This window comes from Mercenaria mercenaria, chromosome 2 (genome assembly GCF_021730395.1).
Source record: "Mercenaria mercenaria strain notata chromosome 2, MADL_Memer_1, whole genome shotgun sequence".
Lineage (NCBI taxonomy): Eukaryota > Metazoa > Mollusca > Bivalvia > Venerida > Veneridae > Mercenaria > Mercenaria mercenaria.
In genome coordinates, this window is record NC_069362.1 from 6044899 (window position 1) to 6069306 (window position 24408).

The following is a 24408-nucleotide window of genomic DNA, read 5'->3' on the forward strand; positions in this document are numbered from 1 at the left end:
AACAATAGTCAAAGTGTAATTATCCAGTGATATTTAAATATTATACTGGCAACTAACGTTGTTTACATAGATTTTAAAGATGCTATAGATTAAGCAGTCAATAATAGTCTAGACGTTTCACTGCTAACATTATTTTGCTATACATTTGAATGTATAAAGTCCAAACAAAAATAACCTCTCCAGAAGGTCAAAACATCCAGCTTACTAAAGGATAAAGCCATATAATCATAACACAATTCTGTTTCAGCTAGTACTAGAGGGCATCATAAACAAATGCAATCTTATTACGTAACTTGGCTACGCTCTACCCCACCAAAGGATATATAAAAATGCCATAAGTGTATTTTATTAACTTACAAAATATCAATTTTACATTCATTCTTCGTCAATACAGGACATATGTTAGTGATAAAAAGCGTCAAACTATAACATCATTATAAACATTTAATGGTATTCATTTACTTTTGAATTTACCTTTCTTGTCATTATTTGTCATTTTTGTTTAGGAAAAGAAAGATTGAAATACTCTGTCAGTACGCACAGAAAGTTATATCATAGTCGTCGTTCATGCATTACGTTTCCATGAGAGTTGAAAACCGAATATTTCCGATATTAAACTAAAATGATGTAATTAAAATATTACTTGATAAGACCGAATGCAGTTTGTAAGCACATTAAAGGCTAAAATGTAATTTTCAATAAACGAACATAAAATATATTGATTTCTCTTTAAATCATATTTCTGATAATTATTTTCTCTAATAAATATCAAAAGTTTGAATATTGAAGAACATAGAATGGATTTTTTTTAAGCTATTGTTTTTTATTACCTCCCTTAACGGCTCTTACTGTAAACGTTCATGTGCATATTCAAAATGGCGCCTTTCTAACCATGTCATCATGATAACATTTATTTGGATAACTTTTATCTAAATTTAACATAAAATTCTAAAGCATTAAGGAACTTTAACTGCTGTAAAATTATCGCCACAAATAAACTATGCGTGAATGAATGAAGAATTAAAGGAATGAGAATTTAAAATAACGCAATAGATTACATAATATAAATATGGCCAAAATAAGATCATTTTCATTCTGGTGTGTTTTAATGTAATTTGGCTTAAAATAAAATCTACAGATTGAAGTACATAGCGCAACAACATAACGTAATAGCAGAATTGGGATTATTGATTCTGTTCTTGAGAGATAATGATATGTGCTATCTAGTACTTAACAATATTCTATTCTATCTGAACATGAAGCCCGTGATTTCAAATAACCAGAAAATATAACAAAACTGAGTTAAAATACGATGATTTGTTATTACTTTCGCCGTGCGGCACGGAAAAATTCCAGTTCATTTATCTATAAAATCTTACATACGTAGTTTACAATAGTAATAGCATAAAGTTTCACATGGCATGTCTTATACATTCGAGGCACTCCAGTATAGTCCTACAATCTAAGTTGTTACTAAAGTTTTGGCAAAAAATGGAGAGGAGATTTGTTAATTAAAAAACAGAATATATAGTATGAGGATAGATCCTGTACAGCCTGAGCATAATGTTGTGCCTCCGTTTGTTTTTCTTATCACTTGGCATTAATGGAGGTATACATACAAACATTGTTTGTTTGGATAAAATATCCTTTCGCAATTAAAAAAAAATCGTTCACAGAATTTGGACGGTTCTCATATGTTTCGAATAAATACGGCAAAATGTACAGTAACTATTGAAAGAAAACAGTTACATCCATTTTGTACGAAAGACCGGTGGTGACTTAAGACATCACACTTCAAACTTCAGACTTAACAAATTACACTTCAAACTTCACATTTCAAACTTCAGTCTTCAGATTTCACACTTCAGATTCATAATTCACACTTCAGACTTCATAATGCGCAATTCATAGATTAAATATCACGTGACTTGACGTCATCTGCTTATTGTGTATTGGTATAGATGCGTACGCCATGAGATGACTCTTAAGTATTATCCATTGTGTATATTTTAAATGTTCTAGGAAAATAAACGAATTCTCGAGTTTAGAGTATATTGCTTGTTGATATCAAAAATGAGGGGAAATCACTATCTTTCATCTGTCCGTTCAAAACCTTCTTGAGAAAAACTATTGGAATAATTTTTTAAACAATCACACGAGAATGATGCATGGGTGACGCACATGGAAATTGCTAAAACAATTCCATTCAATGCAGAAATTTGGTTGCCACGGTAAACGAAAGGAACATATGTTTACAAATGTTTTTATGTAAAACAGAACGGCCTAGAAATTAGATATGCGTCTATGGCATTACCTAGCGGTCCTCTAGTTTTAGAGGTATTCAAATTTATGCCACTGGATTCAAAATTGATCGCATCCGAGGGACAGTACTTTTAAACGGACTTACAAAGGAAAACATTTTTAATATCTTCTTCCCCTACAGTATATTACACTCTACTATTTTCATTCAAATTGTGCCTCTGGAGTCGAAAGTAATGCAGCCATAATCATTATACTTCATATGTCCAATCTCGGTAATTTCAGGTTGTTTTAGAAATAGAAAAAACGCCCGAAAAAGACTAAAACATTTCAAACTTCACTTCTCAGACTTCACACTTCAAAGTTCAGACTTCACATTTCAGACTTCAAACTGCCGACTTCACACTTTAAACTTCACACATCAAACGTCAGAATTCAAACCTCATACTTCAAACTTCACAATTCAAACTTCAGACTTCACATTTCAGACTTAAAACTGCACACTTCATACTTTCCTATTATTTGTATGTGTATTAAGCATTATATTTGAAGTATGAAGTTTCTTCTTAATAAGTTATTTATTTCAAATAAAAACTTCTCAGAAATTATTAAATATATAAACTAACTGTAAATGTAGAGCTAAATTAACCAAGAAAAAGTCCCAAATCATCAGTCGATCGTATTTTGCAGTGGTATCTATTTATGCCGTGTACTGCGATACACGACTGTGGTATGCTAAATAGTAAATACATACAAACTCATTAAATATATATTTACATAAACAATACGTAGAAATGTTCACAAATTAAAATGTTAAATTTGGGTCTAGTATGCTTTTAATATTATCGTTATAACAACTGCTGTATCGTTTACATTAGTTACTTCAATTTTAAAGGCTTTCAAGTCATGCCGATAGAAATATCAAATACTAAAGTTGTAAACTTCCTATATTGGAAAACCGTCCATTGCATTCTCCCGGATCCAAATAAATGACAAGTATTGTTAAAACTACCAAAAGTGGTCATAAATTTAAAATACATCTGTTACGGACATGACTCAAGGGATCGCAGACGGATTAGGAAATAAAAATCAATTATCTTCAGATTATCCTGCCACGGCCATTTCCTTCAGGATTTGCCTTTGTGTAACAGACGAGAAAACGATCACAGAAAATTACATGAAGAATAAGCAGGGCTACTGTACTTGCCCTGGTGTCTATGGGATATATAATTCTCAGTTATTAGTCATGTTGAAGATTTCAAAGATCGTAATCAATATATCACAAATCAGCTTCTTCAACAGAGCTACCGTTTTTATAAATTACGTAAATACTTTGCTACATTTTACTATCGTAATTCAGATTTGGTTTTAAAATACAATAGCATTTTAAAGACACTTCTACGAGAAGGTATATTAAAACCCGTTGTTATGAGGATGTGGTTTACAAACTTCGTAAGATTTTTGGTAATGGCAATTTTCCAATTGTATTTAGTAAAGTTATCAAACGTTTTATTAAAAGAGGTTATGACCCAGCTGTTTTGGGACACACCGCATGCTTGGTCTTCAGCCTTTGTACATTTGGACGCTACGCTTTCCTCTTTGTGTTGACAGAACAGGTGTAGACATCTATAATAGGTAGTTCTTAAATTCCAGCGGGACTGAGCTTTTTTGATTTCTGTCTACTGGCCTGTATCGTCGGGCCCGTAAGGGTGTTTCCCTTGTTGCCCTGCCTTCTGCAAAGGCATTGAGTACATGCGTTTTATGACTGTAAAATTGTTGAGAAAGACGTTAATCCCGAACACACACACACATGCGTTTTAGGTTCTAAGGATTGGATTGCATTTATATGAATATACAAGAGCACTTTTGTGTTTTACATTAGATGCCTTCTGTTGCCTTTGCGTATGTTAGGGTTTCACCTGGTGGGGATAGCTTTTATTTACACTGTCCTGTGACTTTGGAACATGATGGGGATAAGAGTGAGGTTAGGTGCACCATAAACCGGTTTAAACTCCTCAGTGGTGGTTTTGCCACTGATCGTTCCAAGGCGGTGTCCCACTGTATTCCTTTGTTTGTTTTGTCCTTATGTGTTTACTTTGTGTGTGTGTGTGTGTGTGTGTGTGTGTGTGTGTGTGTTGGTCGTGTGCGCGTCTGTGTGCTTGGTCTACGTTTAGGGAGGCTGCGTTTTTAGTACGTGGCTTTCCCTGTTGGATATTCATCATTGTTTTTAAATTATATTGCAAACTTTTAAATGTCACTGTTTCTTTTAAACTGTTGACTCTATTACCAACAAACTTTATACAACGATTGCTCTTGGTAAGAAGCAGGTGCAATGTATCTGCCATTAAAAGGTCAGGTAACTCGAAGACTAAAGTCTCTGGGACAGATTTGGTAAAAGTTTTGGTAAAACGTTAATTGCACTCATCTAAATTTGATTTATAAATTATTTCTTAGAATATGTACCCATATCTAACCCCTGCCCACACTTATTTCTACACCCTTCCTGCCCGTTACACCCTATACCCTCATCCCGCAATTTTCACATTCCTCACACTTACATTATATATTGTTTTCAGATTACCTCATACACCCATTGCCTTTACCGTACCCCTCCTCACACATACACCCTCCGGTACCACATACACTGTAGATTGTTTTTAACATTTCTTACATTTTATTATTATATTACATATCTTCTATGGTATATGTCTCTTTTGGGTAAAATAATGCTGGTTAAAGTGTTAAGTGGTTACAACTGCCCAGTTTCACCATATATTCTTAAACATTAACCTATAATTGTCAAACATAATTTAAAATTGATCATAGTAAGGGGCGGAAATCTTTCAGTTTAGGGCAAGATCACTGGGTCAGATTTGGTAATAGTGTTGGTAAAAGGTTTAGTGCATCTGTTTCATTTAATATATGATTTAGAACAAGTATTCCTCTAACCCTCCCAAGGGGCCTGTTAAGCCGAGTGATTAAGGTCGCTGACCTCGAATAACATGCCCCTCAACGATGTTGGTTCGGGCCTCACTTGGGCCGTCTTCACGTGAGGAAGCAATCAAGCTGACTTACGGAAGATCGGTGGTAGCCCAAGGTGCCCGCTTGTGATGAAATAATGCCCGGAGGGGCATCTGGGGTGTTCCTCCGACAGCTAATGCTAGAAAGTCGCCAAGTGGCCAATAAATGTGTCGGTGCGATGTTAAACCCATCATGATAAACAAACAAATTCCCCCACCCACCACCATTTAATCTATACCTACAGTATTTCAAATCACTTCCAAACCATTACACCCTAATTCCCATATATCATTTGCATTCAACATTCCTAATGATAACTAATGTTTTGTTAGTTTTTTGTACCACTAGTACCCTTCAACACACCCCGCCTCTACTCCAAAAACAGTGCTATTTTATATTTCTCACAACGTATATATTTTACTATTTCATAGATTTCTAATAAACCCGATGCATGCTGCGCCTCCTCGAGCTCCCTCTACCCCCTCAATTATCACTCAGCTTTTACATTACTAAGACTAACTTAAACCTTGTCTGCACGCCTACACCCTCACCCCTCCCTCCAAAAAGGATAATTATATTCCGTTTTATAATATTATTTATAATGAGGCGTTGATAAAAGATGTAGTGTAAAAAATAATTCGGCCCATTCGAGAACAAATTATCAAAAATGCATTTTTTAATCGGTACCATGGACCAAAATAAATACATTTACAAAATTTGCTGTAAGTTAATGATATGACGTCCTCAATTGCAATTTTATATAATAGAATTTTTGTGAAGCATAACTGTCTATTTTCGAGTACTGACGTTAAATATATGTAAGAAAAAAGTAAAACAAATCATAGCAAAATGTATTAATCATTTTAGGTATATAATTTGGTACAAAATTGATATATTCTGTTTTGGTAGTAGCTGTCACAATAACAAAGTTTCAGAAACTGTCGCACTTGTTTGCACTTTCTCTTTACAATTATGTCTTTTAGGTTTACATCAAATTCTATCAATTAATAGCTAGTTTTACGCTATTAATGCAGTAACATATTTGACCTCGCTGCCGTACTTGTAGGTAATTTAAATAAGCAAGTCGAATTATATCGAGTAGAAACCCACAACAAAGCGAATGACGTGACAAAATAATAGAGATAACAAAGACAAATAAAGAGAGTTCGAAATACCAGCGCAAACAATCCTTTTGAATGGCATTATGTTAACGAGTTAACCAATTTGAGAATTGCAATTTCAGCGTACTTGTATCCTTGACAATGCTTATCATTTAGATTATTGTACTCTTTGTATACATGATACGGGAAATTGCGTTTGCATAGTAATTACTACTGATTATTCCAATGAATCTTGCCATTTTCATAGTGTAAGAGTGCATTTCTATTAACTTTCATCCTCATCACTCACTCTGACTATTTAAGAGCAATGTATGTGTCAGATTCTCATTATTGACATAAAAGGAGATAAGATTTGTTGCTTTTTATCGTGTTGTGACATGTGGCTTATGGCATACAAATTCTACACTACATGTGCTTCAACCATATTCAAAGTGCTGGACTAGTGTTGTTTTATTATATCAACGCATTAATCACTTTACTCTGGAAAATGCGGAAACCTTAATAGATTCAAATTGTATAGTGATGCTTTGAACTAGACTTGTTCATTAAAAACAGAACCATCTAAAAGTATAACTTATTTTGATCAGCTTCAGCTGCGGAAGTAAAACCAAACTAACACATAGACCATATATCTTTCTGTACCCATTGATAAATAGTACAGTAACTGCTACCATGTCAACCACAGAGTAGACTGTTTTCCTTTCAGTTTCGTTTGATAAATGCATAATAAAACTTTGATAAAAATATGTATAAAAATTCCCAATATATATATATGTCTACATGAAAATGTTTTCTTTATTTTATGGGTGTTTCGAAGAAATATATTAAAACTTACAACTTTTTATTTAATGACATTGCGTTTTCCATTGCAATTAATGCATTCAAACATATTGATATATTCTAAGTCATCCTTTCAAAGCATCACCGCCAGACTTGTACTAAAACTTTATACGAAAGAGTAAATTCTAGGCAAAATGATTATCTAACATTAAATCTTTTCATATCACAGTGATATTCTCTGTTTTACTATTAGCAGTCATAATAACATTATCATAATAAATATCGCACTGTATTGTTCTTTCTCTTTATCTCACCTATACATTGTCTTTGTCCTACATTCTTTCTGTCTATTTTATTTCCAGAGTAAATCAGCAACTCTTCAAAACCGCGAATTGACCTCGGCTATCACAGATTGAACCATGAACAATAGTTTACTGCAAAATAAACCCCAGCAAATTATGGTACCAAATACTTAAGATAAAACGAAAATACCAGAAGTAAATGCAAATGTATAAATAAAGTGTTTCATCTGAAAAATCAGCACATTAAATCCTGTGATTACATTCACTTAACGTATTGAGGTTTTGGAACAACATTGAAACGTGAATGAAGCCTTCAGAAAGTTAATTATTTGGCTAACTGATAACACTTAAAGCAAACGTTTTGTCGATAACAGTTCATTGACAATGTGATATATGGAAATAGCGTTTGAAATGCAACTATTCCAATCAGATCTAAGAGTGCACTTGTATTAACTGTTATCTTAATGATTGACTGCAGCTATTCTTGTGTTTTCTCGTGATTGGCAAAATGTGATAAGATTGATTGCAAGACTAAGAGAGGTTGTTATATGGTGTAGCGTCGGATATTACAGCAAATATTTTCAGACTACCATCAAGGCTACTTCAATCATATACACTTCTGAGTTCGTACGTAACGTCTCAACACATAATTTGTGAGAGGACAAAATGCGGTGTCAGCAGGCGTTTAGTCCATGTAATTAATTGATTAAATATCGGAAATAAAATAAAATATAATAGAATTATAATTTGGGAAAGGGTACCGTTTTAAGATTGTGACATTTACGCTTCAGCCCTACCAAACAGAAACCTTGCTCCTAAAGGTGACCTAAAATTATCTTTCTTTTTTTTCAACGGCGGTGAAGGAATAATGAAGATCGTTTACAGAGATTTTACAGATCAGAGGACGCGTTTCTTACGTCATTTAATTTAACCGACCGGACTATTGTCACATGCAATGTACACAGACAGTAACAGAATAGTTATTGTTTATATAACAGACATTATCAGAGTGCCACTGAGTTCCAGTCAGAACAGTTACGTTCAAAGAATGTATCCTCCCCTAATGCAAAGCCCTGTGAGTACATAAGGGTATGTACAGATGTATTTTATATGTTTGTTTTGTTGGGTTTAATGACTCAGTTAAGGTCATATGGTGACTCTCCAGCTTTTATGGTGAAGGAAGATCCCAGGTGCAACTCCTTGCAATATTTCATCACGGGCGGACACCAGTGTAAAGCTACCGACCTTCCGTAAGCGAGTTGAATGGCCTCCTCACATGATAAATTCAAAGCCCTCAAAGCCCCGAGTGACGCTCGAACCAACATCGATGAGGGCAAGTGGTTCAAAGTCAGCAACTTCAACCACTCGGAAACAGAGGTCCCGTATTGATGTGTAAACTTTAGACATGTACACGAAAATACACTATGGAATTTATTATTAAAGTCTTAATAATTATGCCTAAAAGAAGGCAAACACGACACTTTAATATATTTAATCCAGTTCGACCGATCTTCATAAAAGAGTTGTTATCCATCAGTAAACGTAACTTTAGAAAAATATGCATCGCTTATGACAGAACTGAAATATTTAAGGGGATTCGTTTTACTTAAAGTTGTTTGATTTTAATACACCTATCTTTATTTATATGGAACACTGAAGAAGGTTCGAGTATCATTCTTTTATAAGCTATAACTAAAGTACAAAATACAGGGATATTTAAATAAGTTACATACCGATCAATATAATTTTAGAAAGTTCATGTCAATATGACCTTTGACCTTTACATTCCCATGAGTCATATTCATGTCTATTTACTTCCATTGCAATTAAGTTCCTGTACATACAACGATTACTACATATTTTATGATAGTTTCGCATTATTGTGTCGAGTTCTTCCCTTATCACTTCATTATCACACTACTGGCATTTTCATTCAAAGTACGAAACGATGCCAGTCTATCTCTTTTAATGGTCGGTTTTAGAAAACAATAGGAATGTTAAAATAAAATTTTGAAATACTGATATGAATTTTATGTGACCATGCTTCTACGAACGTTCTCTAACTGTTACATTATGTAAAATGTCGAAAACTACTTTTGCCCTGAATATAAAAAAATGATTTAAATCCTTAAAGCCATATGCAATTATGCACTAAATAATTAAAAAAAATGGGTTTGAACAGTATCCGATATTCTGATATTTATCAATGCCCATCCTTGATTGAATATGTGCAACAGGATTAACATATTATCGCCCGTTTACAAGGTGCTGTTACATGTGATGTCACTATTATGTCACTTTCATTATGTCGAGTCAGTATAAATGCTTTAACGAGATTTATCCTGTTTTCTCATATTCTCAGGGCCTAAGGGGTTCTTTTATTCCCAGTAACAAATTAACTATTTCATAAACATTATTTGGGTGTTATTTTGTAGAAAATTCACTTGTCTTTCAGATGGAGCCATGCGAAATGACAGAAATTATCCCATTTAATTATATTGTTACAGTATTTGATACCACCCCCAACCTCAGAAATGGACCAAGAGTTTCTCGTATTCCTGTGGATTTAGATTTGACTCTTCATTACAAATAATTTGTAGAATTTAAAACATGAAAATTACCAATGTGTAATAAAAGATATATCCTACAGTAAATACATCAAAAACTATGACAATTAATTGCATAATGAATAATTTATGGCAAATTTGCAAACACCACCAGAAAAAAAGTAAGGATTTTTTTGAAACCTCAGTAAAAATGCCAATAGTTTCATCAATTTGCGTTCAAATCACTCGAATTTTTCAGTGTGTCAGTTGTGTACCATTGCTGTCTAGCAAATAACAAACATGATATCATTTGACGCCTTTAAGACAAAAAGCGAGAATATGAGAAACCCTGAGAATACGAGAAACAGGGATATAGGATTTATACCTGATACGTATACAACAAATATCTGTTATCTCTATATATCTCTATAATTTTGTTCTGCATATAGTTGCATTTATTAACTCTGCTATCTCAAAACGTGAGCAAAGAAATTAGCAGCCTACTCCCTTGCGCTGAAATAATAACTTATCTAATAAAATCTGAAAAGTAGATCCCTCGAAAACACCTAGAACAAGGCAAACAGTGAAAATTGCAGACTCGGTTTGATTGAGTCTGTTCATGAGCAGTAATGGAAAATGCAAAAACACTGTCCACGCCCCCTAGCACCGGCTTAAACAGTGTTCAATCTTCAAATCTTAATGTGTTGAAATCAATGATCCCGAAGGACCAGAAAATATAACAACACAGATGAAGTCGGGGTGACGTTTTACGGCCGCCACACAGCACTTAAAACACACGCTGTTGTGAAGCAAATAAACTCTGAAAAGTAGATCCCTCGGATGCACCGAGAACGAGTCAAACAGTGAAAATTGCAGACCCATGTTATACATTTTCTATATTAACGTATGCCAAATGTTTTAATATGGTTTCCTTTGTTATTAATTTGTTGACATATCAATGTCCCATAAGAAACGGAGAAAGGTTTCAGAGACAAGCTGCTTGACAACTGCATGAAACTAATATTCTCCAGGGCATTTGAATTTACAAACTACCTACACCTGCTGTCAGTTATATATGTCTCATTGTCAGATAAAATATAAATTTTTAATTAAGCTTGGTGTAAAAGATAGTTTTCAGTACTTTCAGCAAACTGCGAGCTAGTAATATTAACAAAGATAATGTTTTAGACCATCTCGGTAGCCTTGTAGTAGAGCGCTCGCTTCGAGTTGGGGCGGTCGTGGACGTAAAAATGGCATTAGTCGCTTTCCTCGCGCGGCGCTCAGCGTTAAGAGAATAGTGCTAGGACTGATCAGACCGATGTCAGTATAATGTGACTTGTAGGGGTACCATGTCAAGTGTCTACGGCGAGATATTCCAGTGAGGCAGCACTATATTATTATTATATAAGTTGGGAATTGTGCTCACTGCTACAAATAGACACCGTCGTTTATATGATTGAAAAATACCAATATTCAACATGTCAAATACCAAAGTTACTTATGACTAACAATATTAAATAATGGCAGTTTCTATTCCAGGACGAATGAACAAAAAAAAGGTAAAAAGACACACACACCGAACATAAATAACCTTAACAATCTGAACTAATCATTTGCCAATTTAGCAAAGGTCCAATGGGAGGAAAAAATATAGACTAATATTCGTTTTCGTCTAGTGTAATGCCGATAAATATTATTGAATGTTTTAATTCTGCGGCACTATGGCATTACTTATTATGTCCAAATACTAAAACACAGTTCCAGATTATCTTCTTTATTTTTCTTCAGTGGAAAACCACACAGTTTAAAGTAACAATTAACAGTTTTCACACGGTTATCCGTAGAATATAACAATTAGGAAAAAGATAGTATTAACAATTCTAGCGTTCTAGCGGAAAACCACGACGTTTCTACTTGGAAATCCAAATCTATTCTCTTCAAAAATCTGCTGTCTTGAAAATATATTTTTCTTACCATATAATAACTGACCAATTAAAATGATCCTTATTGTGACTGTAATTAACAGTATAAACCAATCAAATTCAAGAAAGCGTACATGGTAATAAAATTACAAGTATTTAAAATATTAACAAGTTTTGACAGCAATCAACACCTTATCAGTTAGGAAATCTTAACATTTAAATTATCCAGACGTCACAATGACCTTATCATAAATACATTTATAAACCTTTTAGCACATTCTGGACTATAAAGATTAAAGTGCATAAATGTGTCAAAGTTGAGACAACAATAAAGTTTTGACAAGTGTCATAAAAACAAAGAATTGAAAGAATTGCAACTTATACATAATTAGATATTTTACACTTTTTTTTTGTTGATCTGGTCTTTTACAAAAGTTATTAAATTCTGTATTGAATCTTCATTGTATACTTTTTTTATTCAGATTATTTTTCTACAAAAGAATTATACCGATTTTCAGCTGCACAACACTAGTAGCAAAATGTATTAGCGAATAAACAAATTTGTGACCGATGTTTGAGATTAAAATAGTTAAAAAAAGAAGAAAGAGACTTACTGTAATTGCTCTAACGACAAACAAATGTTAGTCGAATTGTTTGACTGGAAAATGATTACCAAATCAAAAGTTTCATTTTTCTGTTGGGTTTAAAGTCACACCAACACAGTCATGTGACGATTTTCCGGCTTTGAAGTTGGGGGAAGACCACAGGTACCCCTCCTTGCATTATTTTATCACGGGCTCCAAGGATATATAATACAGACAGTACCACGCGTAAATGTATTCATTCAGTGTGACAAAGACATTTCAAAAGCTTAACACAAGTGTTACCATTAAGCATCAGACATTTCAGTGCTGAAATCACAGTCATTTGGTAATGCGTTTGTTCATGTTTGCTCACAACAAAAGGAAATATAAAGCATGTGAAATTCCGTCGTTGGCAAAATATCGTGCCTTTGTTTGTTGTTCCTCATCACTTGCCTACATACAAATATTGTAGTTTTAGTTAAAAATCTCCTTTCGCAAATAAAACGTTCACAGTATGATATGTTTTATCATGTAGGTTCTAATATATTTATTTTTTTATTAAAACCGGTAATTGTACAGTCGCGATTTCAATATAAAGTTGCATCCGTCTTAGAATGTCAATTCTAGCCATTTTTTACTTAAATATCTTAAGATATAATTTTCTTAATTAACAGAAAACCCTTATCAAATGTATTTAGCTGTATTTAGTTACATTCGTAATAAAAGCAATACAGCAACAGTAAACTGTAAAAAAAAAAATCCGCTACTTTTCAGTAGTACCTGTTAATCCGTGTACTGCTTCATAAATATTAAATAACCTTATTTATAGTACTGTAAATACATTTAAACGTTTTAGAGTTATGTTTACATTAACTATATGTAGAAATATTCACATTTTCAAAAATCAAATTTGGGTTAAAACCTTCCCATGCATCCTTCTGGATCCTAATAAATGACAAGTATTGTTAAAACTGTCAAAACATAATCCTATATTTAAAATTCATCAGTTACAAGCATGGCTAAAGGGACCGCAGACGGATTTGCAAATAAATTAGAAAGATTTATGATCAATTCTCTTCAGATTCTCTAGCCATCGCCATCTCCTACAGGATTTGCTTTTGTATTACGGACGAGAAAACGATATCAGTATATTACATGATGTATTAAATTGGATTAAGCAATAGCAACAAGAAATCTGCAATTCAGATTGCCTACTTGATAAGGATTTACTCGCCCTTGCGTCACTGTCGCCTTGCATTCTAGTTAAAGTTATATTGTAAACTTCTAAATTGCACCATCTTCTCAACTTTCACCATTAGGAAAAACTTTGCAGACATTTATACTCCCACACAATCATTCCCTCTAGATTTTGTTTTAACATTTCTTACACTTCCTTGATAAATAACTTATCTCTTATGGTATATGTCTCATAAGGTCAGTGGGATCAAATATTGCAGTGGTGCTGGTTAAGTGGTATGGCAAGTTTCCCACTTTAATTGTATTTTCTTCCATATTGCCCTTATAATGATGAATCCTAATAATTTATAATAGTGAATCTTAGTAAATGGCAGACATCTTTCGGTCTAAGAACCTCAAAGGTCTAGGTCACAGATTAAAAGTGTTAGTAAAGGCTTTATGGTAAGCTTACCAATGTCATTTATATCGCATATTTTTTAGGACAAGTATCCCCCACTTTTAACCCCTATCGACACTGTGTTTACCCCTTTCCTATCCCTTGCACTTTCCAAACCCTAATTCCGCATTTTTTGCATACCTCACACTAACTTAGAACTCTTTTTGTTTCCTAGTTTACCTCATACACTCGCTACACTGTCTTAACCCACCTACCCTCATTCAATCATATACATTTTTGCACATCCCCATATATCTCTTAATTGGTTTTAGTATCCCTCCTTATCCGCTACGTTCGCATGCCACTCCAAAAATGTTTATTTTTATATTTCTGACTGTATTGTCTCTTAGATTCCCGATACACCAGGTGCATGCCCCTCCCTAATCCTTCTACTTATCACCCATCTTCTTCATTTCACACACTTACTTATACCTTACATTTACCCCTATAATTACATACCCAGTACTCTCGAAAACATTATTATACTCCGTTTGATATATTTATAATAAGGCGTTGATAAAAGATGTCTTGTAAAATATCATTCTGCCTTAATTTTTCTGATCATCCGAAACATGTTTATTTTTATCGGTTCTATAAAATAAAATAAATACACTTACAACATTTACTTTAACCTATTTAACTTGTGGCATGTCTTTTTACATTGGAATTTGATATACCTGAGGATATTTATTAGAATCTTCATAAATAAAAATCTGTAAAAAGATCCTTTGGAAGCATAGAATGCAACCAAGCAGAAAAAAGCAGACTCGGTTTGACTGAGTCTGTTCATGAGAGGTAATGAAATAAGCAACACCTCTCAAGCCCGCTAGCGCCGGCTTAAGTGGAACTCTAAGACACATGTATTGAATGGATTCTACGACCCAAAAAGACCAGAAAATATAACAACGAATCCAAGTACGGATTTTATATACTCTAATGAAGCAAAACAAGAAATATACCATAATGATTTGCTATCTTTCTACTAACTGCACTGCATATTTGACGTGGTTATGACCATACATTCAGGAGTTAGCCTCCTCGAAAACAGTCACTGACACGGACCCGGCGAACGGCGATATATTTCAACAATGTCGTGCCTTCATTTTGATGCTTTCATTAAGTTTGCATTAATTTATATTGATTTGTAAATTTATTTTACAAATTTTCATGAGCAATACTTAAGTCGTAACAAGTTGTTTTGTCAGAACACTAAAAATGTATTTCAGGTACAGGAAAGTGCGTTTGAATGATAACTTGCCAGTCTGGCCTTGCTATCAGATCATTGTCATTTTTATGTCGTAAGAGCATATTTCTATTAACTTTCATCTCCATCTATTGCTTCAACTATTTAAGTGCAGTGCTTGTTTTAAATTCTCATTGTCGACACACAATGCGATAAAATGTGTTGCTTTTGTAAAGTGATAGTTATATGTTTTAAAACAAGCTTTTTCTGATGTATGACAATATAAGACAAAAAGGGTATTACATATCTGCTTTATTAAATGGGTGGTATGAAGAGATATTAATTTACACTTATATCATTTGTTGTAATAACACATCGTTTCCTATTGTAATTTGATGCATGCTTCAAACATCTGAAAATATTTGAAATAATCCTTCAAAAGCACCACTGCCAGATATGTAATACTACAATTTTAAATCAAATGGTAAATTTTAGGAAGAACGATATCTAGCATGAATCTATTTAATGTCTGTTTTACTTTTAGCAGTCAACATAACAGTATCATTAAAAATGTCGCACTGGGTTGTTCCTTCTCTTTATGTCTGATACATGTAAATTTCTTTGTACCAATCACAAAATCATTATCTTCAAAGAACCTTCTACATTTTAATGTTAATTTTATTATGGACGAATCGAATTAATCTTGGCTATCCCAGGTTGAACCATGAATAATAGTCTACTGCAGAATAAACCACTGCCAAATACGACACCAAACACTTAAGAAAGGACGAAAATATCAAAGGCAAATGAAAATATGTGAAGTGTTTAATCTAGAAAGATAAGCACATTAAATCCCTCGAAATTGAGTCGTCCTAAGGTATCGCGTTTTGGGAATTGCAGTTGAAATGAGAATGTTTCTTTTAGAACGTGTATCAATTGGCCAACTGATAAGACTTTAAACGAACGTTTTATCGACAGAAAAGTTTCGAGCAGGCGATGGAAATAGAGTTTGAAATGCAACTATTCCTATTAGATCTAAGAGTGCACTTGTATTAACTGTTATCTTCATGATTGACTGCAGCTATTCTTGTGTTTTTGCTTTATCGGCACAATGTGATAAGATTGATTACACTGTAACGAGACGTTGTTATATGATGTAGATTGCTTTTGAAATCACGGTAGATAATTAGATAATTCAATCACGTACACATCAGAGTTCGTGTGTACTGTCTTAACTGTATATGGACTTTGAATATATTATTCAGTTATATAGGAATCCTCTAAATGACATCATAATACGGAATATAACAATTGTAAGAGTATTCATAATATAAAGAAGACATTTGTAAAATGTACGAAATGCAACAAAACAACATATTTTGTAACGCGTGTACGATGGAAACAGTCTGTGTACCACTCCATCAAGTAATGTACATGCGACAATTACTCACCTTTCATGAATTTCTACATGCATGTATGTAGCTGTTTATGTTTTATGAAAAGACGAACTGCCTCAAGTTGGCGTTTCTAAATTTTGCGTTTTTAAATTTGTCCTTACCTCAAGAAAAACTTTTCGTAATTAACTACCTCAGAGATTTAAAATAGAATTATGTTCCTTTATTGAGATGTGGAGTATTTTAGGAATGTCCTGTTAAATATTTATCTTGTTGCAGCTATACGTTTACTCCAATTTTAAGAGAAAATGAGTACTCACAGTGACAGAATTATTCTAGTAACTTAGATAGGGCTATTTTAAAGTGCTGTTCCTGCATATAGTATCATTATAATACAAACTGCTTTGGTCACATTTTCAGTCGTCTCGACTCAAGCTATGGACGAAGAACACTGATGGGCATCTGGATAAGCCAGCACTGAATGGGGTGCGCAAGAACAAATTCTACTCCCCAGGAAAGGTTTATTTCAGTGGCGGCGAAGGAAAGCAAAATATTGGTTACAGTAATTGTGCAGATCTGAGGACCCGAATAATTTGTTTTGGCTACCTTACCAGGTGCAAACATGTTCTATTCCTTACTATATTGAATTAAACTTACCGGACAGTTGTCACATGCCATGTGCAGACAAAAATAGAATAGTTAATATTTACATTTCAAACATTATGGAGTGCCATAGAGATCCAAGCAGACATTCGCAGTATGCATCATCGGGCTAGGGAGAGAAATGTCACAGCCTCTGATAAATTAATATAGAATTTCAAATGAAGCCCAATTTTTAGTTGTAGAGACTGAAACGAAAAAATGCTTGTGATAGTCGAATTCCTAATGGAAGTGGAGAAGCAATACACATGAACATGAGGTTCTTGAAAATGTCCTTTAATAGCGTGATTGATTAAATGTTGCCGCTGCCGTTCATTTGAACAGATTAATAACTAAATAAATGACACTTGTCAGTAATACATATTCCCCACGGATGTAGGCGTACAGAGACAAACCAAAAAGCCAATTAAGCAAGTAATTTTCGCTGGCTTAAAGTTTTTATCAAATAGACGCGCGTTAACACTTTTCTGTACTACAGTCTACCGAAAGGAAATAGTTTATCTTAATATATGCTTTAGCATACAATAAAATTATAATATTTAAGCGTTATAAGATCATATGTAAACACTTATGGAGTTTGTTCATTTAGTACTTTTATCGTTCGGGAGCGAGTACATTTATACTACCGTTGCTATTAAGTTCCGGCACCTTTCAGGTATCAATACTTGTAATAAACCTTGAGGAAATTTTCATCTGTTTACATCTTTTTCTCTCTATCTTTCTCTCTCACAAAAAAAATCTAAGCAAATTCAAATTAAACGAGCCAGTATTGTTTGTATAAGTATTTGTGTTTATTGGAAGAACGGAATTGTGTACTACAAAAACCAAAGTGCATAGCTTCTTACTCACGGATGTAAGATGTATTCTTTTTAATGTATTTAACGTACACAGGCTAGAAACTTGTTAATAATCAGACCATGCTAGACGCGCAAATAACATTATCTGCCACATAGAGTCACTTTGCAATAAGACAGAATGTGATCCTAAATATTTATCTTTATTTTTTTTTTTTTTGAGAATTTAAAAATCTACCATTGAAATTGATGATTAATAAACACAAAATTTTGACATTACATTATAAACACATTATTTCTCATAAATCTTTTAAATCAATCAAACAAAATTTGTTGATAATAAATAGATTTACCATCATTTTAATATATCCGCTTATTTAAAAATATTTTTCCAAGTCAAAATCATTTAATTTTAATCGCCGCCGTTGTTTTGTAATAGCTAATTATGATCATAATAAAAATGTTACCAATTATTATATTCATAATCGCCAAACGATGACAAATCGCCTTCATTAGATAAGTGTCAAATTCACAGAACAACGACTGCTGGTTTCGTCGACAATTTTCTAACTGCTCTTCTGTTCTACGATAACATGGAATTCAATCACGTTTCGCTAAAAACCAAAAATTGCACACCATATAATATGCCTCATCAAATCTTACAGGTTTCACTTTTATATATTTAATCAGTGTAGACTGATAAAAGTACTGCCATCTATCATTGAATTAAACTTAAGATATACATGCATTGCTAAAGACAGTACAGAAACGTTTAACGAAATTTATTATATTTAAAGTTGTTTTATTTGAATACAGCAAACGTTACTTAATATATGGAACACTTTGAAGGAGGTTCGTGTACGCTAAAATTAATGTGCAGAATACAGGCAGGGTGACTGTATTACGTTACATGACGAACGATATAGTTTTAGAAAACTCAAGTCAATATAACCTATCTCGGTTTCATTTCCATGAATCATATGAAAGTTAATTACTTACATTTCAAGTGCTTGTACATAATTGATATGTTCTGATGCTAAAACGACTACTAGATATTTTATGTCAGTTGCGTATTATTGTTTAAAAATTATATTACCATTTCTGTATCACACTATTTTCATTTCCGTTATTAGGATATGCAACAAATTACTAAACATTGCCAATCATTGTCTTCAGGTGGTCAAATACCATTTTATTTGTCTTGTATGACCTATTTTAGAAAGAATGAGCAAAGATAACGTAACAAAGACATCCACGCCGAAAACATTAACAAGTTAACTGTCTAAAGTAATCACCTCGCAATTAAACAAATGTTTGACGGGAGAGGAAAATATAGACAAATATAAGTAAATCAATTGTAAAATTTGTTAGCTTACAAACAAATACGTGACCGATATTTGAGATTATTATAGGCCAGAAAAAAATTAAAGTAAGTTACTGACATTGCTTATACGCCAAACAAATGTTGGCCAAACTTCAGCGTATTTCTCTATATATAAAAATTGATACCACCACGTACTTATTGAACAAAAGTGAAAGAGTGGGTCGTATATTATGTGAACACCCGTGCCGGGCGGTCGGGCGGCGTCCAAAGCATGCCCGCTCTCTAAGTCGAACAGTTTTCATCTGATCTTCACCAAACTTGCTAACAATGTTTCTGAGCATAATATCTCGGCCATGATTGATCATCATCCAAATCACCCCGGCCACTCTTGGATTATGGCCCTTGAATTAATCGAAAAACTGCGAAATTAGCCTTGTCCGCTCTCTAAGTCGAACAGTTTTTATCCGATCTTCAAACTTGCTGACAATGTTTATGGGCATAAAATCTCGGCTAAATTCGAAGACCACCCAAATTGCCCCAGGCACTCTGGGAATATGGCCCTTGAATTACTCGAAATCTGTGACATTAGCCTTGTCCATTCAAACAGTTTTGATCCGATTGTCAATTTCATCCCTCATGGAACCTTACAAATACCTTGATTCCTTCTTACTCTTTTTTGTTTGGTTAACAAGGCATACAAATCAACATTATTACCTTTATAATACGTAACTGAATATTAGACGGACGTATTTTATGACAGTCTAATACTCTTGTAACTTCTTTTACGTGTCTGCAATGGAATTTTAATTGTATACAATTTCGCTTGAAGATTTGCGGTTCAAAGTTCAAGTGCGCAGAAAAAAAAACACACCACGAGGGTGTCAGCTGCAGTGGTTTAATACCCAAGCGTTTGAACGATGAACCGTGATAAACCAGACTATAAGTTATAGATAATAATAGAATAATTTTCATTTAAAACGTGGTGAGAGAATCCGGGTAGTAAGAAACCGGACATCATGCGACTTTTTGACGTCATAATTAACACCATCATTTTGCTTGTTTTATTTTTATTACACACAGTTTCGCCTGACGCTTTATGCTTCAAAGTTCATGTACGAAGAAATGCGTCAATTACAGTGGTGAAATACCTAAGCGTTTGAAAGATGAGCCGTGATTAACCAGACGATAAGTCATAAGAAAGGAATATTTTCATTTAAAACATGGCAAGAGAATCTGTGCAGTAAGAAACTGATGCTATGCGACTTTTAGACGTCATAATTGACACAAAAATGTTCCACCATCATTTTGCTTGCCTTATGCAACATGTGGGTCGTTTTTTTTTCCAACAGAAAAGAATCGTGCAATTTTTGAATGCATTATCATGTGCATTTATGACAATTTAGATTGTATTCCATCCACTTATAATAGCCTTTTTTGACACTAACCAAATGATCTAGGTATGTAAAAATTGGATTGTTTTACTTTTTTCTGGATAATGACAATCAAACGTTTCTGTTAGGATATACATACAAACAGTACTACGCGTAAGTTGTTTCTCTCTGTGTAGCAAAGACATTTTAAAAGCTTGACACACTTATGTAAATTAAAAACCATGCTATTCAGTGTTTCCATTAGAGTCATTTGGTAATAAATTGGTTCATGTTAGCTCACAACGAAGGTAAATAATCAAATTACGTACCGGAATAAATATATAAAACGTGTTATTATACTTTGTGAACATTTTTCATCCCATTCGATGATAAAATAAAGGATCCAAATTTAATGTATTAAGAGTTGGTTACAACCACTAAAAATTAAAGGGCATAGTAAATAATGTTAAATGTAGATAAAACATTACTTAACCAAAACTATATTACATATTAACAGATTTAATGCACGAACGAACTGCTTTGTTCTATTTTTGTATACGGGTTATTATTCAGAAATGAATGTTGAGATGTCGTCAATCATAACAAATATTATTTCCTGTTTTAAAATTCTTGTTTGCGTTCCGAGGTCTTTTATCGTATTGTTATTTTTCGCTACATCATATTTTGCGGTTCCTGGTGAGTTGAGCCCTACCATCACAAGCTAGATCTAATGGCGATATTTTCAAGCTTATACTGGTGAATGAAGGCACCGATTTCTTTCCATTTTGTTCTTGTTGATGTATTTAATCATAGAATTCCTCATGACATGTACATATTTTATCCTATCAAAGCAGTATACAAGCTTTTACATGAGTTAAAGGTGTCGTCCTAACACGACCTTTTGTGGCAGTTTAACATTATTTTGTATCTGTGAAGAATAGTATGTTAGTTTATTCCGAAGTAATTGTAGTAGTAAGAGAAAATGTTCATATGAAAAAAACAATACAGTTGTTGTAGGCATAAAATAATTAGAGAAATGAGAATTACTAATAACATCTAAAAGAAGGTGCTTTAAAACATAGACTGCAACCATGCAAAATAATAGCTGGCACGGTTTCATTGAGTCTGTTCAGGAGAAGTTATTAAACACTAAATCGAAATTAAATATCGAATGGACTCCACGTTCCCAAAAGTCCAGAAACTGCAACAACACGGAGTCCAATTACTTTAAGACATTTTAAGGCCGTCATACGATACTGAGACACCGCTGTTGTGATAGTTAATTAAATATACGGTAAAAACTAAGTGAAATAACAGCCGAGACTGTTCATGATAAGTTATTTACATCTAACACTCACTAATATAGATTTAAGCGGAATTCCAGGTTATAATTAAATATTTAATGGACATCATGATTCCAAAGCGAACTGACTAGACTGTCAAATCAGCAACGTAATCATGTCGTTTTTATTATTTCATTTATTGCCAACACATATTATTTCTTATTTTCATATCACTTATAAAATTTTCGATTAAAACATACCATAGTAGCATATGAACTGACGAGCTATGCCCTAAATTGTATCGACCATTTTCAAACGTTGTTATCAAAGAAAAATGACATACATTATGATATCCTATGCGAGATGGAAGAAATGGCAGAACCTTTGACACGATAGGCTTAGACACCATCCCATTAGAAATTCAAATTTGCATGGGAGGCCTGTCACTGTAGTTTAGTAACTTAATTTACCCTGTCTATATGCCAGTGGTTATCTGCTGAAAGACAGAGTATAATATATCAGCGTCGCTTTTCATGTGATTCGTATAAAACGTATATGTCACAGGCGTCTCAAAGCACACTATAAATCTTCTTTCGTCTTGAGATACTTCAGAAATATTTTATATTAAGAATATAAAAATGTCTCTTTAGGCTACTTAGAGTGTCAACGGTATTGTTGAGAGAAGGAACACTTATGGTGAACATGTCACACTTGACTGAGCATGTAATGGATACAAGGGTATCGTCCCGATTTCCCGTAGGGCGCCGCCATCTTGGACTAATTAATGCATATTCATTACAAATAGCCTCTAGCCCAATCTGTGTTTATGCATAATCAATCTTTATTTCAGTCTTACGTGCAATACAACTACGTAAAATAACAGAACGACAAGACACAATAATAAAGTTTAAATCATGTAACTCCTCGATTGAATACTAGTATATCATAGTAAAGAATCGAGATTAATGAAATGAATATGCAGCATCTAAAAATAGACTCCCGCCAAAAATATTTACGTAATGAAATTGTCCCTGGTCACGTGATTTTTTAGCTTCCAACGTTGCTTTCTTTTGCGCACTTTTTTACTCTTCCTGATTTGTTTTTCGAATCGTAAATGCATGTATTAAATTTTTTTGGGTGAAATGTGAAGGTACTCGCTGGTGTAGTCGCGTAATGAAAATATCAGAAAGTGAAATACAGACTGCAAGACAAATGCTTCCAAATAGCATAATATGTACTGCTCTTGCTTATATGAAACAAATAAACAAAAAAAAAAAAAAAAAAAAAAAAAAAATCCTTGGGTTATGGTAAAATTGTTAATACTTAGATTAGTTCTTAAATAGTTCAGTTTGCACAAAAATGACAGAACAGAGTTTTCTCATTGCATTACAGTATTAATCATTTGTAACATTATGCTAAAACAATATCCCTTAAAAAGAATATTTTATATGCGCTAGAAGGAACCTTTTGGTAAGCTAAATCTTGTATTATATAAAGATTAGCATTTTCATGCATCTGCATCTGTAACTTTGCTGTTTACATGATAATATCCAATTAATTGTCTATATCAATATTAGTACTACTATTATTAGAGTATGAGAAGGATGTGTTATAATTAGAAAAGATTCAAACACTTGAATAAAATCTGAAAAGTAGTTCCCTCGGAAGCACCGAGAACAAGGCAAACAGCGAAAATTGCAGAACACGCATTTATTAATACAAACGTATATAGACTAGCTGCGCTGTTCGACCATCGTTAAAGAAAGACCATGTTGAAAGCATTATTTTCAGAACATGGATCCATAAATTATTTAGTATACTATATAAGTTACTTAGCCAATTGACGAAAACAGAACGAACTGTTTAATCCAGTTAATTCTTGGTATGATAGTCACTACATGACTATATGTGAAGACGCGGAGGCATGTGTCAAATGTCCCGATGAATAAGCTGAGCTTGAGACTCAAATTATCTTATCTTGACCTTATTAAAATGAATACTGTTAATAATAAAATTATATTGCAACTTTCATGTGTTTTCCAAACCTGTCATACGTACGTGTATGTCAGGTTAGCAAAATTATGATAATTTGGCACGTATGTCGTCAGATAAAGAAATAATTGATCTTAATTAATTTTAGTTTTAATTAACCATATTAGTTAAATATATTCAACAAATTTTGATTCCACATTTATTAAAAAGATTTTTTTTTTCATCAACCCTATTGCTTCA